This window comes from Odontomachus brunneus, unplaced genomic scaffold, assembly GCF_010583005.1.
Source record: "Odontomachus brunneus isolate Ranch 3 - 2012 unplaced genomic scaffold, Obru_v1 Obru_scaffold_005, whole genome shotgun sequence".
Classification (NCBI taxonomy): Eukaryota; Metazoa; Arthropoda; class Insecta; order Hymenoptera; family Formicidae; genus Odontomachus; species Odontomachus brunneus.
In genome coordinates, this window is record NW_022639455.1 from 703418 (window position 1) to 722214 (window position 18797).

The window sequence follows — 18797 nt, forward strand, 5'->3', positions numbered from 1 at the left end:
GAGAGAGAGAGAGAGAGAGAGAGAGAGAGAGAGAGAAAGGGTGCCGGGGAGGACGATTATTCGTTATAATATTTTAGCGCTTGACATTATGCGCCTCGGTAATTAAAACTCGGATTAAAATTCTGCGAAAGCGCGGCCCACTCGATTTTAAGTGAGCAATTAGGCCCCTTTGCAGTTTAATTGCGTCGTGGAAACTCAGTTCGCGGAGTGCGTCTCGCTTTCAATCGCTCTTGTTCTCGAAGATAATAATTCTACAATACACTCAAGGAAATATTGAGTAAAGATTGCCCGTGAACTTGGTTCGCGATTCTCAGTTCGAAGATTCTCAGTCGACCTGTGCGTCGCGGTCGCCATTACATTTACACGAAATCGTTCAAAGTCCGAGTTACGTCCGAGTTACGTACCAGCAATCTCTCGTTTCTTATATAATCGGTGATCAGGATGTAAGGAAAGTGTCCTGATTATCAGATATCTGAAGATGCAGATTCAAGATTAATTCGTTTTCATAAAGATAGGCGGAACGTCGCGTCTCTCGTTGAGATTAACTACTGAGCCGCGTCCGCCATGGACGTGCCTTTATCCACTGTCTCGCGCAGCTTCACATGCTAAGATAAGAGTAGACTGAGAGAAAAAAATATTTGAAAATTTACTTGGGGAATCTAAAGTTTATTCGTGAAAATAAACTTCATATCTCGTAAATAAGCGTACACCGAGAAAGAAATACTTGAAGATTTATTTAATATAACGTTTTTCGTAAAAATAAACTTTATGTCCCAGTAATAAATTTTTGAGATTTTTTTTTCAATTTGAGGACGTAAAGGCAAGATTGTTTAACTTTCTCTTAGAAGGTTTCAAATAATTAAAAAATTTACTTTTTAATAAACATTTTCGATTTCTCAGTTTACTTATTCATTCATTCATTTTGAAAGTTTTATTATCTTTTTGATAATTCAAAGTTATTTTTTTTAATTAATTTGGATTTATAACTTTTTAGAATAATTTAAAAATTAATTTTTTAAATTATTCTAAAAAGTTATAAATCCAAATTAATTAAAAAAAATAACTCGTTGATTTGTTTTGATTGCTCAAAATGAATGAATGAATGAATAAGTAAATTGGGCAATCAAAAATGTTTATTTCATTCATTAAACCTTCCTGATTCAATGTTCAGGCATCATTATCATGAAAATAAAATTATTCATGAGAGCTTTGTAGTAATAATTGATATTATGATAATCTATTTTTCACTTTTATATGATCCACACATTTAATGTAATAAAAACTTTCTGTAAAATTTATTTATGGGATAATTTGGGAGAAATTAATCCCTTGGGCGTGAATGAGCGAGTGAAAGTAGAAATCGCCGCATGAGGCACGGCGCGGGAATAACAAGGATTAATATGGGATTCGACGGGAAAAAAGTACTTCGGCTCTCCGGTCCGTTCTCCGGAGCAATATCTACATCGCGGCCCCGTTCTAATTCACCGTTCCAGTGGGGTTGTGTAGAAAAAAGGAATGTTTCATTTCGCGGCGACGTGTCGCCGGGCGCGGCAAAGGAGAAGCCCGGAAAAGAAAATCGACGACGCTTTCCGGACCGCCGATAATGGAGAGCGTTTCCCCCGGCTGCAATAACCGTCAGGCATTTGCATGAATAACAACGGGCTCGTAATTAAGCCACTTCGTCATTACGGCCTGGAAGAAAAGTCAATCGGCTGCGTCTCGACGGACGTTTTTTTTTTTTGCGAGAACGAGAAGATGCGATAAATTTGCGAATTTAACGTTGCGCTCGCGTCTCTCTTTGATTATTTTCAAAGTATTATAATTTATTAGTAAATATCGATTAACTAATTTTTTGCTAACATTTTTGTTAACATTTACTAACTTGCAAAATAAAAAAGGATTATATACTATTTGTGAACTTTACCTCACTAATGTTGCTTCAAAATTATTTCTTTAATTATTTTAAGCGATTTTATTAATAAGATACTGATTGACTAGAGCTCCAACCTTCTTAATACAGTAACAACCAATCGGAGTGTCGATGCGCAATGACGCGTAGCTGCAGCAATTAGAGCGGAGAAGTTAACGCGATGAAAGAAACGAGAGACGGAGACATCGTCGGACTGAATCTTTTCCGAGAAAATTCTCGGGCTGTCTTTCATGTCCGGATTTTTCTCAAGCAACGTTAAATTCAACGTATCGAAAGGTAGAGAGAGAAAGAAAGAGAGAGAGAAAGAGAGAGAAAGAGAAAGTGAGAGAGTGAGTGCACATTATATTTAATACACATTAAAATATTCGCGGCGCGGAAGGACAGAGATACAACACGTCGCTCGTTGAGTTTCTCGTGATATTTCAGCGGCGTTCGTGTTCGAGCATTAGCAGCGTTTATTGATACATCCGCTAAAACTCGATAGACATCCAGCGTGAATTAACGTCAATTGAAAGCACAACAACGCACAGTCGCAATTGATATAATGCAACGCGGAGAAACGGGACGTCACGGCGAGGGGGTACAGTTTCTTCCGGGAGTATCTTGGAATTCTCATGTTGCGTGCGCCGTCGCGCTCACCAGAAAGCTTTCATTGCCTGCGCGCGGTGTCAACTGCATGTCGGCTGCATGGCAACGAGAGCAAGCCACCCCCGTATAAAGCCCCCGTCTGCTCTCCTGTAAACGCGCAGTCCAGAATGCGGGATATCGCTCGACCGTGGAGTTAAGTGCCTAGTAGTAGAAACTACGACAGCGGCGCCGTCTGCGCGCGAACTCGTCGCCGTGTCTCGTTTCCCGACGCGACCTCACGTTACTGCGAGCGCAACGTGCCGTGTCACTCCTCTAATGAAACAAAGTACTCGTTGCTCGCCCCGAGGAAAATAATCCGGCTCTCTCTTTCCCTCTCGCGCGCACGTCGGAGCTCCTCGAATAATTGAGGAACGCAGACAGAGCGAAATAATATATTGCCGTTTCACGGTTAAGAGATGGCTCGATGGCTGAATACGAAATCTGCGACTTGGCGAAATAAAAAATGAATAAAAGAAATGAAATTTGATGACTATCAAAATAGAAAAAAAGTCGAATAAAAATTTTGAGACTTGGCGATGATGATTGTCGAAATACAAAGTGAGTGGAAAATCTGTAGAGAAACATATACTTGACGACTATCAAAATAAAAATTTAAGAGAAAATCTTAGACCCGACGACAATTATCGGAATGAAAAATGAATAGAAAGTTCGAGACTTCACGGCGATTATCAAAATAAAAAAATGAACAAAAAAAATCGGAAATTTAACAACAATTATCGAAATAAAAAATGAATAGAAAATCTGAAACTTGACGACGAATGTCAAAGTAAGAGTGAATAAAACTCTGAGACTTGGCGACGCGATCATTGAAACAAAACGTGAATAGAAGACCTGAGGCTGGCATTACCAAAACGGAACATGACATCCCGAGAACTCACAATCAGCGGGAAATTTCCAGGCGATTTGCGCTTCGAGTTGTTTCGAGAACGGCGTCCCGCGTCGCAGAGGAGGGTTCACGGCGAGCTTCTTTGGAAATATTAAAGCGCGGAGGGAAATTGGGGATTGGAGATTAAACGATCGCGGAAACCGAGAGAAACACGTACGCGATTCGTACTGCTTTCATTCTTCCTTCACGAAGCAGATTGTATGAGCATTATGTGGATTATATAGAGAAGTTTGGTAAACTGTGCGGAGAGAGAGACTCTCCTTCGCACACACGTATGTGCTGACGCCAGCACACGCGCCCGTGCACGTCCTCTCCACGTGAAACGATGCAGCTTTTACGCGATAAGATTACCGGCGTATTTTTCCGCGGAGGATGAGGATATCGGTTCTCCGTGGAGACTGAAATTCTTGTTTCATCGCTTGTGTATCTCTATCTCGAATTGGCGATCTCCCGTACTCTACTTGGCTGAGTCCGAACGTCTTTCTCTCTCTCTCTCTCTCTCTCTTCCTCTCTCCCTCTCCCTCTCTCTCTATCTATCTATTATTAATATCTACCTATCTCTCCCTCTTTATGACTCTCTCTCTATTCAGAGCGATACCACGCACTCTACTCGTTGTATGGGCCACCCGAATTAACGTGTCACCGAATACGAACACATTTGCACACTTCGGAACGTATTCCCCTCGGGCCGGCCAGAAGCGTAATTGCTTTGTACGCGCCAACGGAAGTGCTAATAAATCGGTACCGGGCAGAGCGAGATCAGTTTGTCGACGAGCACGCGGTGTCCAGCGAGATATCGATCGCGAGGCGAGAAAGTCATTGTCGACGAGGATGAGGACGACGACGATGGCGACGGCGGCGACGGCGGAGTGTGTTACCTCACGTCCGGCGATCGTCTTACTGATGCACGACAGCATTCGAAAATCCGATACAGAGGCCCGCGCGCACAAGAAGATATAGAACAACGAGACGAGGAGGTTGGGTACATAAAGCCAACGCCAGAGTCAGCGAAAAACCGAGGAAAATGGGGGATAAGTGGATAGCCGCTTCGAGATAATACGAGAAAATTCCCGGCACCCTTCCCGTACCCTTTTGCCGCCGGAATATCGGCTCGCTAATGGATCCTTCCGCGGAACTTTTTGCCTCCCCTGCGCGCCGTCACGAGATCCGAGCCGGTGGATTCGGAGGCAATTAAAGTTCGTCCGATTACCGTTCGCGAGCCGCAAAGCAGATCAACGGCCGACTCGATCGGCGCCGTACGCTGGCCTCGTCCTCGCCCTCGTCGACTCTCTCCTCTCTCGCTTCCGTTTGTACGCGCGCTCGAGGTACGGCCGACCTCGACCGAAAGTTCTCGAGAGCTCAGTCCTGCCGGAGACGCTTTATGAGTTCTGTGCATCGATTAAATGATAAACGTTGAGTCCTTCTCAGCTGGGAGTTCAGGTGGGACAGAGCGAACTTCTTCCACGGGAAGTGGAGAGGATAGAGCGCAGGCTCCTTAAATGCGTTTTCGCGGTGCAGTCTTTAGTAACACACACAAAGGTGCAAGTTAACCACAGTGAGACTCGTAAAGCATATTAATCACACTTTTAATGCGAAGTAAAAGATGATAAGATTAAGAACCTTACATGTTTATTGTGTCAAGTTTGTGTGTCAACTTTGCAATAAGGGAGACCGGAGTTATCTGGAAAAGTTGGCAAAATCGATTATTTCTACCGTTCTTTAACAGATTTCAGAATCAAGCAAGCAGAAGTTTCAAAGTTGTCTTTGACATGTTTGAAAATCTTGCTTACTTAGTTTTATAACTTGTGAGAAAATTCTAAGAATAACCAGTTTTGTTATTTACTCCAGTAGCCAACTAGCCCCTACTGGTTGAAGGGCAGAAATCGAGCCATGCCTTTCCCGAAGACTATTACGAACTGTTAAGTTTATCAATTACTGTTTTTATCATTGTTCTCTTGTTCACAGCGTCCAAATTATACGAGAAATATATCGAAAGTGCTAGACGCAAACAGAAAGAATTAAAAATTATTGTCCAGTATATTATACATGTAATAGATACGAACACGGGGAGAGATCGGTTATTTTTATAAAATATAATTTTCACTCCAACCGTTCTCTTTCTCGCCTCTTTAATCTCCTTCGGAAATGGGCGGAATAACAAAGTGGCCGATATCGGGGAATGATAAACATGCCGCGATACACGGACGGACTGTTGCACACGGCGTATCGGGAAAAAATGTGTAAGCAGCTCGGCTATAAGAACGGTACGACTCGTTGAATTATTCCCGCTGCAGTCGATACGAAGCGTCGCGCGCAGGCGAGAGTGCATGTTTCACGATATTGTCGACTGCACACACTGTGACGCGGCAATATTTTTCTCGCTCTCCGTACACGCTCTACACGCTTTATCAAAATGGAGTTCAAAGTGGCCTCGCTCATGGCTAATGGCACATATACATACACACACACTTGTGGCGCACACGTACGCGCACTACCCGTGTCCACGCTGCTTGATAACACCACCACGTCAAAAATCGAGGACACAATTAGCCGATTACGCGTGGACTCGCAATTCGCGTTTTCGGCCATCGCGCGCAACAAAAGCTGCACTACGTGACTTACATATACGATAATGAGCGTTATCGCGTGCAAATGGCAAAGCCGTTCGCGTTCAATTTCCGACCAAATTATTCAACAGAGGAGTAGAGATAGATAGATAGATAGATAGATAGATAGATAGATAGATGGATAGATGGATAGATGGATAGATGGATGGATGGATGGATGGATAGATGGAGAGAAGGAGGAAGTGAATCTCCGCATTAGGCAGTTAAACTCGAAAGATCGATCCATCCGTGTAGCGGATAGTCCTGTAACCGACGGTCAGGGAGAATAATTGGTCTTTCCCAATTAATCTAATTGACAGTCGAAAATGGGCCGGTCGGCTTGCGGTCGAATCGGTTTGTACCGAGAGTTCGAGCCCTGCCGAACAGATCGGAAATTCCCGATCGTCGTTTAAACCGTCGGTTTTAATCACGCGAATTAACGATTTCACCGTCGCCGCCGACGACGATGACGACGACGACGACGACAGAAGTTCGTTTGATTTACAATTATACATTTCGAACAATCCCCCCGGTCATGATACTTTCTCTTTTTACAGCCCCGTTTAATTAGTATTAACGCGTCTCCCGCGCATTTCACCCGCGCGATCGAGCCGCGGCGGATCAAACGTTGCGGTTCGCCGCTGCCACTGAGGCATTACCGATGATACACGTTGGATTTGCCGCAATGACGCGCGCCAACCCTGGCCAATACCGCGATGCCGATGCCGCGGTGTCTTGCCTCGTTCGCGGATAAATTGATCGGGGTGACGCGACCTCCCGCCCCCGATGTGATCGTCCGTATTGTCCATTACGTTAACGGCGATTTTTCACGGTTCGCAGAGAGCGGCTGCTCGAAGTGACAAATAATGCCGAGCTGGCGTGTGAAATTCAGCGCTCGTTTTTAATTACGACGAATCTCGCGGGTGGACTCGTGTTTTTGCGCGCTGGCGATTTAAATCGCGTTGTCGCGCGTGCATTTATCGTTCAAAATACTCCCTCAGTCGCGTTCGCTCTTTGAGCGACGCGGCCAAATTAACCGACTTTTCTGAATAATGCAGTGCCGTGGGACGGACGGCGGTTTAATACGATATGTTACACATCGCGACCGTGCGAGCGCAAATGAGAGGAACGCCGTCCACTTGGCACGTCACCCCTAATTAGCGAATGAAGTCACCTGTCACAATCCAATTCGGAGTCCGTCAGAGAACCGGAAAAGGGACTCGGTTTTTCTCGAGCTCCGATTAATTCGTATGTGGTGGGAGATTTAAAAAAATCGACATATCGGCCCATTAGATTTGGCTGAAATAGATGTTGGGAATAATTGACGCGGTTATTCATCGATTAGTTTAATCACCGAAATAGCTGCATTCCGGAGTCGAAATTCGAATCAATGTAAAATCATTCCGTTTTTTACATTGAGAAGGAAATTATGAACATTTATTTGTGGAATATAAAGGTTATTTTTGTGAAATAATGTCGAGTCGAAATTTTGATCCTACTTTTAACTTCATTATTTCATTTAATATCTATTTTGATATTCTGAAGCCTATAATACAACTTATTTTGAGGTTAAAGAAAATGAAAAGGGAAATTTTGGACGTTATCAGAGTCAAAATAGGAGTAAATTGTATCATTAGGATTAAATCTACTTTGCTAATCGAGATCCTACTTTGTTGTACAATTCAAAGTTTAATGCAGGGCTAAAATTTCAACTCAAGAAAGTTTATTGCTGTAAGAGTAAACTTTATATACCACAAGTGAATTTTCAAGTATTTTTCTCTCAGTGTATGGTGATTTTTAATCACTGAAATAGCTCCATTCCGGAGTCGAAATTCGAATCAATGTAAAATCATTCCGTTTTTTACATTGAGAAGGAAATTATGAACAGAGTCGAATTGAATTCTAAAAATCAGAAATCCCGTTTCTTTCAACCAAAACGCGTTGATTCGTTCATTGCAACCAAACTTTAATACAAATTTTTTACTTTGTGTATTAAAATAAATTGAGGTGATTGAATATCTCAAATAATTACAAAATATTTGAAATGATTAAAAGTAAATGAAAACTTTGAATATTGAATAATTCTTGAATGTTTCTTGAACTTGTCTCTTGAGGCTTCTTTAATATGAAGGAAACGGCACTAAGCGGCCACTTGTAGTATCAAGGTAGGCCAATAGCTTGTGTATCTCGGGATTCTTCAGTGATGCTTCAAGTTCGACGGAGTTTACACAGGGTCAATGTAAAATCGAAATTTCAACGCGGGTAAACGCTCTCGGCAAGTTCTTCTTTGAGTCTCCACATGGAGAGAACGGTAATAAGTTACGATTTGCAGCATCAAAGGAGCACAATAGAGAGAACGGCAATAAATTACGATTTGAAGCATCAAAGTCTCTGTGTGTAAACGCTATATTTCGAGACTCTTCGCTAGCTTGAGAATATTTGCACGCTTAACGTAGAATGTAAATTTTAGACTCGGGCTCGCTTGATCGATGAATTTACTTTTAATACACGCGAATTTATACACATGACAACCCGCCACGGAGATTTCGCGAGACGATCGCAAGATGGTACGACAAATCGTGTGTAGATTAAATTTGTATTCAGATGTGTGATTCGTTCGCATATAGAGCGGCAAGAAGAGGTAAATTTTCATTGAAAGAAGCAGACTTACGCAAATCGCAAGTTTGCAAAATCGTCGCCCGAGCGTTGCGCGGGATCCTCGAAATGCAATAACAATCGTTTCAATTGCCTCCGTACTTCGGCGCCGATAAAACGAATTAATGGTACTGAGCGTATTAATCGACTAGCGTGTTACGGGTCCGTGGATATTGGCATGCCTGTAGCAATATTAATTGTTGACACGCAATTCCCGTTGTTTTATTTAATTGGTCCGAAGCATAAACCGACACGTGCTTCATTAGCGATGTACTTGCAGATGCGTAAATTTTATTAATGGCATCTGCACTTGACGCGCACAGTTATATCGTTGCTAAGTGCAAAGAGCACGAAAGATTAAGCGTAACATCGAATGTTATGGAAGCAATGTGAGTCACATAATGCTGAAGTAACCAATAATGATATACATTTCCAAGTTTCTTTATTATCGACTATTCTTCGAATTTTCTTGCTTTCCTCCGCCCCATACAAAGTGTAAATTCTTCCACTCTAAATCGCAGAGTGAACAATTTTGTTAAAAGTATTTTGTTCGAGCTTACACTGAGGAAAAAATGCTTGGGAATTTATTTGTGCGTGTGTGTGGGCTATAAAATTTATTCTGTAGAAATAAACTATATTTCACAGAAATATATATATATATATATATATATATATATATAAATCTTATTTCTCAGAAATAAGTTGTATATCCCATAAATAAATGTTCAAGTATTTTTTAAATAAATTTTAAAGTATTTTTTCTCAGTGTGCAGTGAATTCTTTGGCTTTATATAAGTGTTTCGCTCGATTAGAATGAATATGTTCCCTGTAACAGTGAAGCACATCAGATTCGCTTTCTAATTTTAAGTATTGAAATATTCACTCAACGATCAAGAGTAAAGAATTTACTCTATATCAGTAGAAAGTCACTTGAATTCGAGTGAAATTTCACTTTAGCAAATTTTTTTTATCTCTAAATTTCTTTATAATAAAAAATTAAATGTACTAATACATAAACGTATACATTTGTTTCTAAACACAAATAAAGCTATTATTTCATCATCATTAAATATTGTCTCATCGTCTCCGCTTCCTCGAATAATCGATAAATAACAATTTAATATTGTGTATGTTTAGAAAATCTTGATAAGCTGGTCGCATGTTTCAGGCTATTTTGCCGGACTGTGTACAGTGTGAAGCAGTAAAATGCCGTTTTCACGTTGCAATTATCCATTACGCGCGTCCGGTGGCAAAGTTGTGCGTGTTGCGATAGAATTTCACGTCCAGCTCCGTAATGGAACGGTCAATTTTTAATATACTCGCGTACATGCGATATTTCTGTCATTTACTCTTATAAACTGGAGAAGTTTACTCGTACGAGCCGCACATTTAACGAGCGGGAACATTCAACGGGACCGTATCCACTCGGTGCAAACTCTTCCAAACTTTTTTTTTCGGGCAATATATGTGATGGCGTGTGTTAAAGCACACGCGACATCCGGTGTGTATGTTCGCTCTTTATTATCGATCTCTTGTCAAAGCCCGACGGTATCACGATTCAATATGCATATACAGGACGCGGCGCGGCACAATACGGGTCACGTCGTCATTGGTCATTTCGGGTCGCGGACGTCAGGAGGGTGGCGGATGGGTCCCCCTTACGTCTCGCGGCGATGAAAAATTCATCCCCTCGTTGTGAATACAAATCGAGCCATTAAGATTCAAAGTGTGTGGGACGCGGAAGCGGGAGGGCGCGCGACGCGAGAATTCACGAAGCGCCCGGCACGGCACGATACGTACATGTACAGATTATTTTTGCGCCACGCGCGCGATTAACCCCCGCGGTGCGCGTGGCACGCGTGTTTGCAAAAAAAAGGGCGGCATAGAAAAAGAGCAGGAGGAACCAACGAAGCTATTTCGAGGGCTGCGCTGTAATTCCTATGCAGACGCGAATTAATCCTGACGCGAGACGCGCGCTGGGAAACACGCCGTCCTAGGTAAGAACAAAGTGTGCGCGACAAAAATGTAGTAATTAAGGCCGGCCCTGCACCGACTCTGAAAGAGAAGCCGTAAGCCACTGACGGTTTGCGGTGGAAAAACGGCGCCCGCGCTCGGAAAATCGTAGAAAAGCGAGGAGTCGTGATCTGTGGCCGTTTGAAACCTTTTGTGTTTTGACCCTCTCACAGCCAAAAACCTCCCCTTCGTATACACGCTGACACTCAATCTGTCAGTCGTTGCGACTCGGTATCAGGACCAGAGTCACGCGGCTCGTTCAAAGTCGATTCGAGAACTGATAGAATCTATGCATTATACGTCATAACATAATGTAAAAAATAATATAAAACGAATTGGGAAAAATGGAATATAATGAAAAAAATCTAAGAGGACTTCGCGATTTTGTATTCTCAGTGTTTCTCTCAAGAGGAATACCGAGAAAAAGCATATAAGCAATACCCTTGTAGACCTGATCTTCCCTGCAATAATCTCGGTAATAATTTTGTACGGCTCAAGATTATAGAAACTTGGTGGTAACTTCTGTTTTGCAGTGTTTTCCCCGTGTACAACTTCCACAGTGAAAGAGTTGCCCAACCGATTTGCGTTCGCGTCGCGACTTATTCGAGCGTTCACCCCTTCACCTGGCGTGATGCGCAGTGCACTAATTAAACCCCGAACATCTCCCGAACGGCGCAGCTTCGCGCGCACAGCCGTCCGTCTCGGCATATCAACGCGCGAAGTATGCGCGCATCTGGCCCTTGGCCACCAAGAGGAAGGCGGAATCCGTGATCGGCCGCGAGAGGTACGCGCGGTGGAGTGATAATGATGCATAACACGGCATAATTGGCGTAATTGATTCCTGCGTTTCGGAGTCCACGCGTGCTCGCTCGTTACATGGACGCGCCTCTCGCTTAGCGGCGCGCGGTCTGGCGTGTAAACGCGCGGCGCGTTTCCGAAACGAGATATTGCGCGTTTCACTTTCGGCATCGCACGGCGTTACGCGATGCGGCCTCGTCACGGCCGTGAGATGGTGAGGCGGGCGAGGGTGGCTCGAATCGATGCAGCTGGGGCAGTTTACCGAACGGAATCCGCGTTATATTTTGCCGGCGGTCTCGCGCGAGCGTGCCTCGCGTGCAACGTCACGTAGCGGAATTCCTGTAACGAGCCGACCAGCCGGCCGGCCGGCCACCCCGACCACCCCCTGCGCTCGTCGCCCCCGCGGTTGCCGCCGTAATGTGACTGCAATAGATTTTATTTAAATTAGAGTGCGCTTATCGCCGCGTGACCGCACGCGCATGTCGTATATTTCGCGAATTTCGCGGTTACTGCAACTTATTTCCCTCGACGTAAATTACATTCCGCGGAGTTTTCGGGGCGGGATAGTGAGCCGCTCCCGGGAGAGAAAAGAGTCGGAACGGCCGATTCGTTATTGTCGAATGGCGCGACTTCTAATTCGGTACGTCGGATCTTTCTCTCGAGAAATCAGCAGCGAGAAACTTCATCACCCTCGGCGTGGGAGCGCGCGGCGTAACGAAGGTTCAATCGAGCTTGGCTAACGAGTTTACGCTCATCGAGCGTAAATACTGCCGACAGTTACGATAATGCGACGCGTAACGCGGACGCGTAAGGCCGATTTACGCGTCTCAGAACTCGAATGGCGAACGCCATTCTACCTCGGATCGACGACTGGCTCGTCGCAGCGGCCGCGTGTCTGCGCGTTCATTCGTCTCCGTGGCTGCTCGATATTCCGCTCGAGATCCACTCATCCTTATTCATCGTTCTTGTACATTCAACACGGATCGTTTAATGAGAGAGGATACTTCCGCGGACCGCGTCATGTTGACAAAATTCAATTATGCGCGACACGGCGATGCTTAAACTTCATAAACTACTCGCAGAAGAGATTTCTCGTGATTTTTTCCACATATACACACAAAACAATCCCATTAGTGCAACTGAACATTCTGTTACCTGGTGGCCGCATGAAAAACTTGGTTGTAGATTCCTGCAGGATATTTCTACTCAGCTAATTGCTCTCAGTTATCTCAAGTGAGTTTTAACCCTGCGGCGGGCGCGCTTTTAGCACATGCCCTTAGCCCTTTAACGCGTGCAACACTCAGCGCTGCATCTTTAAAATGAACGTATCAGTGAGTTAAAACGAGCTAATGCCGTATCAAAAGCAGAGAGAATAAGTTAAAAACATTTTGAAAATAAAGGAACTCGTTTCTTTTTTGTTTTAGATGCATAGCTGTCAAACAGCAAACCCGTTTGACAACTCAAAGACCAAAACTGCGGCACTCAGTGCTACTACTCGCCCGCCGGAGGGTTAATGCAGTGTGCAAACTAATGTTTTTCGGTCATGCGGTGACAGAGGTATTATTTTTCGTCAGCGAGTTTTTAGTCTGGTCCCCGTTCAGTTACAGGAATGGAAATTTCTTTTCCGTACAGTATAGAGTCCGATTAGAATGTCCCAGATTTGTTGGATAAAATTTGCGCGGATAAAACAATCTCAATTCGTGTAACTGACGCGGATCAGACGAGAAAAACTCGCTGACGGAAAGTAATATATCTGTTACTGTCAAAAAAACACGTAGAAATATTCGTCTGAACATTCAGCTGAACTAAAATTCGGTCGAGACAATTAAGAGCAATTGGCTGAGCAGAAGTTTTCTACAGAAATCTTTCTATTTCTACAACCGCATTTTCCACAAGTAACGGAAAACTCAGTTACACTAATGGAGTTGTTTTTCCCGTATACTAAATTTTAGCGCGAATAATAATAGTTGTATGTAATTGAAGCCCATATTCCCTTCTCGCAAACATGCATTCACTCTCTAGAATTAAAACAGAAATATTGTAAAAACTCGCATTTTTTTTTTCGTCGATAACGTTGATGTATTTTTATGGTATGAAACAGGAAATTCCGTTTTTACATCAACTATCGATTCAATAGGAAAGGAAATAAAAAAAGTTATTTCTAACACACTATATTGTAAAAAATTTGTGCTAAATTTAATGGATTTCGCGCGGATATGCCAATTTATCCATTCTGATCTTTTCTCTGTGAACTCTGTTAATTTAATCCGAGATAAAAATGTAAACAAACGATATATAAATAATATGTCGAAAATCTGCATGAAAACATAACGCTTGGATACTTTCGTGTTGTTTTATTCCTTAAAAACGGTGAATGGTTCATAGAAAGTTCAATGTGGAACAATTGAAATAATAATATAACAACATGTTAAATTAACACACGGATATGTTAAAAATTTAACAAACTTTTTTACACGAATCGATTTCAACGCAAAATGTTTTTTTACCACGCGAGTATTTTACTGAATAAATTATCTACTCTGATGAAATTATAATTGCAAAGTCAACAAATATTTTGCTCAATTCTAATGTGAGAAGAAAAATCAGAAAATATATTGGGGAAGGCTTACCCACTTAGGAAACTCCTATGTTAGAGATATCACTCCTTTGAGCAAAACCCATAATTATTTTTGACAGATCGAGCTGCGCTGCAATTAGATTCCAAACAATTCTCGCGTTGTCGACTCGACTCCACCCGCAGCGGGCGGGCGGAAGGCTGCCTTCTCGAGAGGTATGAGACAGCGTTTCAGGATACTCTTCAACGGTTCACCAAAAAATCGCGGAAATCCACGAAAATTGCGAAACGCATTACGCGTCGGGATTACATTGAGATCGCCGGCAAACATTTCGCCCGACAACGTCATCGCCGACGTGATTCCATCGAGGTCGAGCTCGCCCGCCAATGTGTGTCCACTAACGCGAACGTTCACCAGCGATTTGCGAATGATAATACGCAGTGCTATGTGAATCACTCATTAGTCATTACTCATCGTACTTACATACAAACGTTGTTATTTGCGTGCGCGAAAAGTGCAATACATAAATAATGAGGCGGTGCAACACATAATAACGCGACGGATAATAGCAATGCTATGTCCCTCCCAGTGATTTCTCTCTCCTCTCCCCCGCGAGCGCGCACGCATCGAATGTGAATGCATATCTCCGACCAAGCTCGACTATGTCGCTGTGGAAATAGCGCCGATGAAAGCGTCGCCGGTGAAATGTTTGTCCGTGATTTTAATGTAACCCATATATATATATATATGTGTGTGTGTGTGTGTGTGTGTGTGTGTGTGTGTGTATGTCATATCGCGGCCTGGCCTGATACACGCGCGTGAAATATTCGAGTGCTCCTCTCCGTCCGCGGACGCCTATCTCCCTATCGCGGAAACAGACAGCTAAGTGCTGCGCGCGAGTCGCCTCCTTTGTTTCCGGTCGATCCTTTCTGAACGATTAATTAGGCTGTCACGTCGGCGACATTAATTATCGCTCGGTTGCATAACAAGCCGCGTTTAAGTTACAATCGCACCGGCGCGCCTCAACTTAATCCTGTTTCGCGAGCGCGGATCTACGAGAGTTAAAGTTCCGGCGCGCACGATGCACGACGCCGTAGGAGTAGCAGGAGAATAATGCCGTGTAAATGAGACGTTTGTCTCGACGAAGAAGGCGGCTGTGATTAATCGACGTATGCGGTATGATGCATTCAATAGAGGAAGAGGGAGAGAGAGAGAGTATATGTGTGTGTATTGAATGGAGCTATGAGTGTGCTGGAATATTCGGGCACAAGTGAGAGAGATATTTGCATCATGCCTCTCTCCGTGCCGTCTTAATTAACATTGATCAATTTTCCCCATCCACCTGGAGTTCCATCTGTCCGCCTATCTGTTTGTCTGGTTTGTTCGTCTATCTGTTTGTCTGCCTATCCGTCTCTCTTTCTTCATTCGCCTCGTTGACACGCGAATTCGACTACATACAGTGTAGTCGGAAAAAGAGGAGAAAAAATTCCGCGTACAAGATACACGAAGTCCTGTAGCGTTCTATCGAAAAAATAAAAACGTTCTTGGCATTTTACGCGTGACTCTTTTAGTAGTTTGTGTCGTTGTAAATTGCTTTTTATCCTTTTACACGGAATTGTTGTATTTTGTGCGTGTCTGTAGCCTCCGCGACGAAGTGGACGAGCCACCGTCACGAGGTCGTTGGCGAGCGCCACGAAAGCTCACAAAGGAGCTCCTATTAATTTCCAAAGTGAATCCTCCCGAACACGAGTAGTCGCGGCGGGACGAAGAAAAAGCTCGATTCCGCGATCTCTCTATGCGCTCTTGCCCGCAAAGAGAATGATGAACTTCAAACAATGGACGCTGCTATCTCTCTCGCCCAAAGCCTGGCACGTCTCGAGCGCCGGGGCTCTCGGGGCTCTTCGAGCGCAGATTAATCTACACCGTTATTGCCGTAGCGGCGCGCCTTGGTTTTAGCGGCGGTGATACGTGCGCTAACAGATAAGAAGCCAATTACGACGACCGCGTGAACGCCGGAAACGGGACGACGCGACTCGTCTTCGCGAATAATACGGTGTCGCTATTATTATCCGGGAAGGGAATGAAAGAGATGACGGAGGGTGGCCGCCAGACTGGAGAGACCGACAAGGGGTGAGATGAGCGCGAAGTATGTGAAGAGAGAGGGAGGAGAAGAGGAGCGCGCGCGTGGCGGCGAGGACGAATTAATATCGAGGGGTCGAGATGAAACTTTTGTTAATGTTTATCGCGGCCGAGGCCGGCTGGACGTCCGACTGCGCGTCCTCTTTGTCGCTTATTGTCGGTCACCCCGGCCGGGCAAGTTAATTGGAATAATTGCACCGCTCGCGCGACGAACTTTACGTTCGTCGTCGTCGTTATTGTCGTCGTCGCCGCTGTCGATTCTCCGCGTTATCCGGCGGCGTTACGCAGGCGAAAGGTTCGATAGAGTGCGCCATATATTAAGTGCCACCGGTAATTGCCCTCGATGTCGTTCGAGCATCGGCATTACCGTTTGCACAACAGACACCGGGCTTCATTATCGCAACGATCACGCACACGGCGTAGTAATAACGCGGCGCGTCGTAATTTCTCATCCCTGAAACGTAACTCTGGATCTTTTGAGATGATGTATGTATTGGGGCATTCCAGGGGATGCTCGTTCAACTTCCTCACGCAAAGGGGCGAAGAGTGTTCATCCCACGCGGCCGGATAATAATTGGACATATTAATTGGCTGTCCGTTCGCTCCCGACTTGAAAATAAAAGTCACTTTGGGTGGTTTATCGCAATTTTCCACCCTTGGAACGTAATTCTGAATTTTTTAAGATGTGTTAGGGAAAGGGAGAGAAAGTACTTTCCATTGAATGTCCATTGAATTTTGCCATGTAAGAGCAGCAAAAAATGTTTACCCCTCGTCAGTAGATGATGACACTTTAATTGGCCGTCCGTTCGCTCTCGCCATGAGACTCATGTAAAAATAAAAACCGTGAATCACTAGATCGTTTATCGCAGTTTTTCACCCATAAATTCGCAATTTGCAAAATTATGTGTGTATTACTATTTTAGGGATGCTCGTTGAATTTATCCACGTAAGAAGAGCGATGTTCGCCTCTAGATAATGACACATTAATTGGCTGTTCGTTCGCTCTTGACTCAAATGAGTTTCGAATGAAAATAAAAGTCACGAATCCATCCTCTTCGTTCCTTCTTGCAGCTCGCGGCGACTTGCGAGAAATTAATAGAAGTTTCGAGGCTGAGGGCTCCTCGGAAATCTCCTCTTCCTGCTCCCGCTCTTCTCCTTCTGTTTAATATCTGCTAAGTGGAGTAAGTATATGACCAAGTGGACGAGACGATTTATGGCCACGAAACTCGTTTCGCTGCTCTCTCTTCCCGCTTGCCGTACGCCGGCTTGACCCTCCCACTCCCGCACATATCTCTTATTCTATTTTTCCTTCGTCGCCAAAGTTTCGCCAATAAATATCACGGAACCGTGAGAGTGTCCCCTTCACCCTCGTGTCTCCTTTTTTTTCTGCGGACTTAGAAGTTGCGTCGTTAATTAAAATAATTACCGGCGGCGAGCGCGAATGAATCAATGGCGCGAGCTTTGCGCCGGACCGCAAAGTGACTCACTTCAAAGTCCGTAGTTTGGCATAATTATTTATTTAATTAATTATCGCGCGAAACGAAGCACACTAACGTTCCCGTTCGGCGGAGGTGCCGTTCTCGTCGTTCTCGTCGTCGTCGACGTCGTCAAAGGCACACGCAATAATTAGTGCCGCAATGATTCCGTGAGTCAACATCGCAAAGTCTTAATAACTCCTTCCCACCGGGGATTGGTGCCGCTCGTTAAGATTAAGCGACGAAAGTTGAGACGTGAGGAATAAGCGCGAGGCGTCTAATCGATCTTCTTTCTTTTGCGCTGAAAGTTATTTATGTCAGCGTAGGCGCTCGCTCGCTCGCTCACTCGCTCGTCATCTGACCAACTTGCGAATTTTCCGTGACGGCTGTAAATTCGCGAACGATGCCGTTCCCGATAAAATTCCCGCAAACGTCGCTTGTTATTAAACCGCAGGCGTATGCCGTACATAACATATGTATACATATGTATGTATGTGCGTGCCATAAACTTCACGCCGCGTTGAAATCGAGCCGGCAAGAGATTCGTGGCGCAAAAATGTGCAATCAAATTCATCAAATTCTCCATCTGACACATTTTTGTGGATATTTTCCTGTTTATATTACTTCTGCCCTTCTCCACCGTCCTCTTCGCCTACCTTTCATCCCTACCGCGGTCTGCTTTCCATGGCTGTAAACCACAACATACTGCGAGTGGTATATTTTTCTCCGGTGTCGTGCGAGTTTGTCAAAAACGGGGTTTTTTACCGATCGGTTTGGCGCCAAATCTTCTGAGAAGAGAAAAATAGGAAGAGAGAGAGAGGGGAAACGGGAGTGACAGATTGGGAAATTGAGAGAATGAGTGGGTGAGAGAGAAGAGAGGGAAAGAGAAAGCAATATCAATTATTATATATATATAATAATATATGTAATACTAATAATACTAATAATACATAATAATATTAACTTAATAATACTTAATAATATTAATAATACTTATTAATTATTATATATATATATAATAATTATTAGAAGGAGAAAGAGAAAGGAGGATGGAGGGAGGGAGGGAGGGAG

General features: G+C 44.0%; 1 protein-coding gene across 1 annotated transcript in view; it reads right to left on the reverse strand.

The window, feature by feature from the left end:
• Positions 1-18797, reverse strand: part of LOC116849938 — a 246731-nt gene that overhangs the window by 123850 nt on the left and 104084 nt on the right. The gene's annotated exons all lie outside the window — the stretch shown is intronic.